Raw genomic sequence first — 7,353 nt, 5'->3', positions numbered from 1 at the left:
TCTCGGAGGGAAGTGTCCCCGGTAGAATAGCTCCGCCGGAGCCCTAGATTGGTTCCGCCAAGGTTCCGCCTCGTGCCGGCGGAGTTTCTTCCCGTAAGCATGCCCACGATTTTTTTCAGGGTAAAAGCCTTCATATAGCAGAAGATGGATACTGGATGGCCAACAGGGGGCCCAGGAGACAGGGGGGCGCGCCCAGTAGGGATGGGCACGCCCCCCACCCTCCTGGCCAGGGCGTGGGCCCCCTGAGGTGTTTCTTCCACTTAGTAATTCTTATTAATTCCAAAAATAAGTTTCGTGGAGTTTCAGGATTTTTGGAGCAGTGCAGAATAGGTTCCAATGTTTGCTCCTTTTCCAGCCAGAATTCCAGCTGCCGACATTCCCCCTCTTCATGGTAAACCTTGTAAAATAAGAGAGAATAGCCATAAGTATTGAGATATAATGTGTAATAACAACCCATAATGCAGTAAATATTGATATAAAAGCATGATGCAAAATGGACGTATCAACTCCCCCAAGCTTAGACCTCGCTTGTCCTCAAGCGGAAGCCGAAATCGAAAAATATGTCCACGTGTTTAGAGATAGAGGTGTCGATAAAATAAAATACGGACATGAGGGCATCATGATCATTTTTATAATAGCAACATAAATATATTTTATCATATGATTTCTTATGCTCAAGTAATGATCAATTCACAATGTCAAGCATGGTTCAGAAACTTCATTGGAAGCTAAGAAACTATAATCTCAGTCATTGAAGCAATTGCAATTTATCATAACATCAGAAAGAGTCAAGAATAGAGCTTTTCAGCAAGTCCACATACTCAACTATCATGTAGTCTTCTACAATTGCTAACACTCACGCAATACTTGTGGTTATGGAGTTTCAGCCTTACATTGAGAAAGATAGGGGCTTATTTTGTTGCCTCCCAACGTATTCACCTTTAGGTGATGTCAACAATAATAATCCATGCTAAGTTACATCCAATTGTATATATATATATATCATGATCTTTCAAACACAAGGGGCTTGCCAAAGGATAAAATGAAAAAGGGAAAGGTGAAGATCACCTTGACTCAAGTATAAAGTAAAAAACATAAAGTAAAAGATAGGCCCTTCGTAGAGGGAAGCAGAGGTTGTCATGTGCTTTTAGGGTTGGATGCATAAAATTTTAATGCAAAAGAACGTCACTTTATATTGTTCCTTCTATGTGGACCTTTATTATGCAGTCCGTCGCTTTTATTGCTTCCACAACAAGATCGTATAAAGCTTATTTTCTCTACACTAATAAGTCATACATATTTAGATAGCAATTTTTATTGCCTACAACATGAAAACTTACTTGAAGGATCTTACTCAATCCATAGGTAGGTATGGTGGGCTCTCATGGCAAAACTGGGTTTAAGGATATTTGGAAGCACAAGTAGTATCTCTACTTAGTGCAAGGAATTTGGCTAGCATGTGGGGTAAAGACAAGCTCAACATGTTTGTAAGGTCAATGACAATATACTTTAACTGAGATGTGAGAAAACATAAACCATTACGTTGTCTTCCTTGTCCAACATCACTCTTTTAGCATGTCATACTTAATGAGCGCTTCACAACCATAAAAGATGTCCAAGATAATATATTTGTATGTGAACCTCTCTTTCCTTATTACTTCCTATTAATTGCAACAATGACCAAAACTACGTTTGTCAACTCTTAACAAATTTTATGCCTCATACTTTCTATGTGTGAAGTCATCACTAACCATAAGATCAATATGAACTATTTTATTCTTTCTACTTTCTCAAGATCATAGCAACATAGCAAAGCCCTTGACTAAACACTAATCTTTATTATAGATAGCTCACGGACTCGATTACATAAAGAGATCACAAAGCAAAACTCAAAACTACTTGATATCAAAACTTCAATCTACCAGATCAAGATACTACTAAACGGATCGAACTAAATAAAATGGTAAAGATAGGAGTGTGATGGTGATACGATACCGGGGCACCTCCCCCAAGCTTGGCAGTTGCCAAGGGGAGTGCCCATACCCATGTGATTATGTCCTTGGAGGTGGTGAAGTAGGAGTTGTCGATGATGTAGGCTTGTTGTCCATCTTCCAAGGCATAGGCTCACCATCATAGAAGGATGATTGAGTCTCCGGGATCCTTAAATCTGCAGCCAAACTCATCCTCTTGAATCTATATTCATACTCATAGTTTTGGTTTTGCGGGTCATAGATCTGGGCTTGGAGGTGCTCGATTTTCTCTTGAAGCTCGAAGATGGTCTCCCCAATGACTTTGGCATCTAGCTTGTGGTTGTTGGTGAACTCTGTGATCATCATCTAGTTGCCGTTGAGTCCACGCTCCACCATCCCTTGGCACTTGAAAACTTGCTGCTCCACGGCTTCGAGCTTTGTCTCCACGCTTCCGGTACGCCTTGGTCCCTCCACATCGCGGATGTGCAGCACCCCCTCACGCATCTCAATGGTTTGAGGGTGTTGCAGCACCTCCGCGAGATAGGGGTTGATAACCCTCTCGAAAAACTTGTCCTTGGGAGCGCTTGGAGATGCCATAACACTCTAGATTTGAAATAGAAACAACTCTAAACGAAAACAAAGAATATTTGCGTGATACGGTGGTCAAAACCTTCGGGAGTTTATATAATGAATCTTTACTGACCAAAATACGTAACGTGCAAGAAAACGGAGTCCGGGAGGCACACGAGGTGGCCACGAGACAGGGGGCGTGCCCAGTAAGGGTGGGCGTGCCCTCCACCCTCGTGGAGGCCTCGTGTCCTTTCCAGACTACTTCTTTCTTCCCAAAATTCTTAAATATTCCAAAACAGATAAAATTTGCCATTAGAATTGTTTTGGAGTCGGTTTACTTACCGTACCACATACCTATTCCTTTTCGGAGTCTGGAACGTTCTGGAAAGTGTCCCTTATGTATTCCTCTGGGGTTACGGTTTCAATAATATTAGTTTCAACATTGATAGGATTACCTGAGATATAATGTTTAATTCTTTGACCGTTCACCACCCTCGGACTTGTGCCTTCGAAGTTGTTGATTTTTATGGCACCAGAATGATAGACTTCCTCGATAACGTAAGGACCTTCCCATTTAGAGAGAAGTTTTCCTGCAAAAAATCTTAAACGAGAGTTGAATAATAACACATAATCACCTACGTTAAACTTACGCTTTTGTATCCTCTTGTCATGCCAGCATTTGACTTTTTCTTTGAATAGCTTGGTATTCTCATAGGCTTGGGTTCTCCATTCATCAAGTGAGCTAATGTCAAACAACCTCTTCTCACCGGCAAGTTTGAAGTCATAGTTGAGCTCTTTAATAGCCCAATATGCTTTATGTTCAAGTTCAAGAGGTAAATGACATGCTTTTCCATAAACCATCTTATACAGAGACATACCCATAGGATTTTTGTATGCAGTTCTATGGGCCCATAATGCATCATCAAGTTTCTTGGACCAATTCTTTCTAGATCTATTGACAACCTTTTGCAAAATTAATTTGAGATCTCTATTGCTCAACTCTACTTGACCACTAGACTGCGGATGATAAGGAGATGCGATTCTATGATTAACATCATACTTAGCAAGCATCTTATGGAAAGCACCATGAATAAAATGTGAACCACCATCAGTCATAAGATATCTAGGGACTCCAAACCTCGGAAAAATAACTTCTTTAAGCATTTTAATAGAAGTGTTATGATCAACACTACTAGTTGGAATAGCTTCTACCCACTTAGTAATGTAATCAAGAGCAACTAAAATATGTGTGTAACCATTAGAGGCAGGAAAAGGTCCCATATAATCAAAGCCCCAAACATCAAATGGTTCAATAACAAGGGAATAGTTCATAGGCATTTGTTGACGTCTACTAATATTACCAATTCTTTGACATTCATCACAAGATAAGACAAACTTACGAGCATCTTTGAAGAGAGTAGGCCAATAAAAACCAGATTGCAATACCTTATGTGCAGTTCTATCTCCAGCGCGGTGTCCTCCATAGGATTCAGAGTGACACTTGCATAGGATCTGTTCCTGTTCATGCTCAGGTACACAACGTCTAATAACACCATCTACTCCTTCTTTATAAAGGTGTGGGTCATCCCAGAAGTAATGTCTTAAATCATAAAAGAACTTTTTCTTTTGCAGGTATGTGAAACTAGGAGGTATAAATTTAGCAACAATGTAATTAGCATGATCAGCATACCAAGGAGCAGTACGAGACCGCTAATTATTCATCAGGAAAGCTATCATCAATAGGCAGTGGGTCATCAAGAACATTCTCTAACCTAGACAAGTTGTCTGCAATAGGGTTCTCAGCTCCCTTTCTATCAATAATATGTAAATCAAATTCTTGGAGCAGGAGAACCCATCTAATGAGTCTAGGCTTAGCATCTATCTTTTCCATAAGATATTTAATAGCAGCATGATCAGTGTGAATAGTAACTTTGGAATCAACAATATAAGGTCTAAACTTATCACATGCAAACACAACAGCTAAGAATTCTTTTTCAGTAGTAGCATAATTTCTCTGGGCAGTATCAAGAGTCTTACTAACATACTGGATAACATCCGATTTCTTATCAACTCTTTGCCCTAGAACAACACCTACAACATAATCACTAGCATCACACATAATTTCAAAGGGTAAATTCCAATCAGGTGGCTGAACAATAGGTGCAGTGATCAAAGCTTTCTTAAGTATTTCAAATGCTTCTACACAATCATCATCAAAGACAAAAGGAATATCTTTTTGCAATAAATTAGTCAGAGGCCTAGAGATTTTAGAAAAGTCCTTAATGAACCTCATATAAAAACCGGCATGACCAAGGAAACTTCTTATACCTTTTATGTCCTTGGGACATGGCATCTTTTCAATAGCATCAACTTTAGCTTTATCAACTTCAATACCTCTCTCGGAAATCTTATGCCCCAAAACAATGCCTTCATTAACCATAAAGTGGCACTTTTCCCAATTCAAGACATGACTAGTTTATTCACATCTTTGCAAAACTCGATCAAGGTTGCTCAAGCAATCATCAAAAGAGGATCCATAAACGGAGAAATCATCCATGAATACCTCACAAATATTTTCACAAAAGGCAGAGAATATAGCCATCATGCATCTTTGAAAGGTAGCAGGTGCATTACATAAACCAAAAGGCATACGTCTATAAGCAAAAGTACCGAAAGGGCAAGTAAAAGTAGTTTTTGATTGATCCCCCGCTGACACAGGTATTTGAGAGAAACCAGAATAACCATCTAGAAAGCAGAAATGTGTGTGTTTGGATAGTCTTTCTAGCATTTGATCAATAAAAGGTAAAGGGTAATGATCTTTCTTAGCAGCTTTATTTAATTTACGAAAATCAATTACCATCCTATAACCTGTAATAATTCTTTGCGGGATCAATTCATCTTTATCATTAGGAATGACAGTAATACCTCCCTTTATACGAACACAGTGGACAGGGCTTACCCAATCACTATCAGCAACGGGATAAATTATACTGCCTCAAGGAGCTTTAGTATCTCCTTTCTTACCACTTCTTTCATTTTGGGATTCAATCGTCGTTGAGGATCTCTAACTGGTTTAGCATCGGCCTCCAAATTAATTTTGTGTTGGCATAACGTGGGACTAATGCCCTTAAGATCATCCAGAGTATATCCAATAGCAGCGCGGTGCTTCTTCAGAGTTTTCAATAATCTTTCTTCTTCTTGCTCTGAAAGGTTAGCACTAATAATAACAGGATATATTTTCTTTTTATCAAGATAAGCATACTTAAGATTATCAGGTAATGGTTTGAGTTCATACACGGGATCACCCTTTGGTGGAGGGGGATCCCCAAGAATTTCAACGGGAAGGTTGTGTTTCAGCATAGGTTCCTGTTTAAGGAACACTTCATCTATTTCCCTTCTTTCCTTCATAAACATATCGTTTTCATGGTCTAACAAATATTGTTCTAACAGATCAGTAGGAGGCATGGCAATGGAAGCAAGACCAATAATCTCATCCTTACTAGGTGATTCTCTATCACGAGGTTGTCTACGAAACTTAGCAAAATTAAACTCATGAGACATACCCTCTAAGCCAATTGTAACAGTATCCTTTTCACAATCAATCCTAGCATTAACTGTATTCAAGAAGGGTCTACCAAAAATAATGGGACAAAAATCATCTTGTGGGGAACCAAGAACAAGAAAATCAGCAGGATATTTAACCTTCCCACACAAGACTTCAACATCTCTAACTATCCCAACTGGTTTAATGGTATCCCTATTAGCAAGCTTAATAGTAACATCAATACCTTCCAATTCAACGGGTGCAATGTCATGCATAATTTCTTTATATAAGTCATAGGGTATTGCACTAGCACTAGCACCCATATCACATAAGCCATGATAACAATGATCTCCTATTTTAACCGAAATAACAAGCATGCCTACAACAGGTCTATGTATCTTAGTATCTGGTCTAGCAATATTAGCAGTCTCACCACAGAAATAAATAACATGCCCATCTAAATCATCATCCAAGATATCTTTAACCATAGCAATACTAGGTTCAACTTTGATTTGCTCAGGAGGTGTATAAGTCCTAGTATTACTCTTACAAACAACAGCCGAAGTTTTAGCATGATCCTTTATCCTAACAGGAAAAGGAGGTTTCTCAACATAAGTAGTAGGAACAATAGGATCACTATAAGTGACAGTCTTTTCTTCAACTGTAATAGGTGCAACTACTTTTACTTCAATGGGAGGATTATATTTAAACCACTTCTCTTTAGGGAGATCAATGTGAGTAGCAAAAGATTCACAGAAATAAGCTACTATCTCAGAGTCAAGTCCATACTTAGCGCTAAATCCACGAAAAGCATCGGTATCCATAAAAGATTTAACACAATCAAATTTAGGTGTCATACCTGACTCCTTTCCATCGTCGGAACCCCAATCTTCAGAGTTGCGTTTAATTCTTTCCAATAAGTCCCATTTGAAATCAATAGTCTTCAGCATATAAGAACCAACATAGGAAGTATCGAGAAGGTTGCGATCATTGAGACAAAGACGAGCATAAAATTTTTGAATAATCATTTCTCTGGAGAGCTCATGATTGGGGCATGAATATAACATTTACTTAAGCCTCCCCCAAGCTTGAGCGATGCTTTCTCCTTTGCGAGGCCAAAAATTATATATGTAATTATGATCACGATGAACAAGATGCATATGATAGAACTTCTGGTGAAATTCCAACTTCAATCGTTTATAATTCCAAGATCTCGTATCATCACATAGCATATACCATGTCAATGCATCTCCCTTCAAAGATAAAGGG

This window comes from Triticum dicoccoides, chromosome 7B (genome assembly GCF_002162155.2).
Source record: "Triticum dicoccoides isolate Atlit2015 ecotype Zavitan chromosome 7B, WEW_v2.0, whole genome shotgun sequence".
In the NCBI taxonomy this organism is placed as follows: Eukaryota; Viridiplantae; Streptophyta; class Magnoliopsida; order Poales; family Poaceae; genus Triticum; species Triticum dicoccoides.
Note: the sequence above shows the minus strand (reverse complement) of the source record.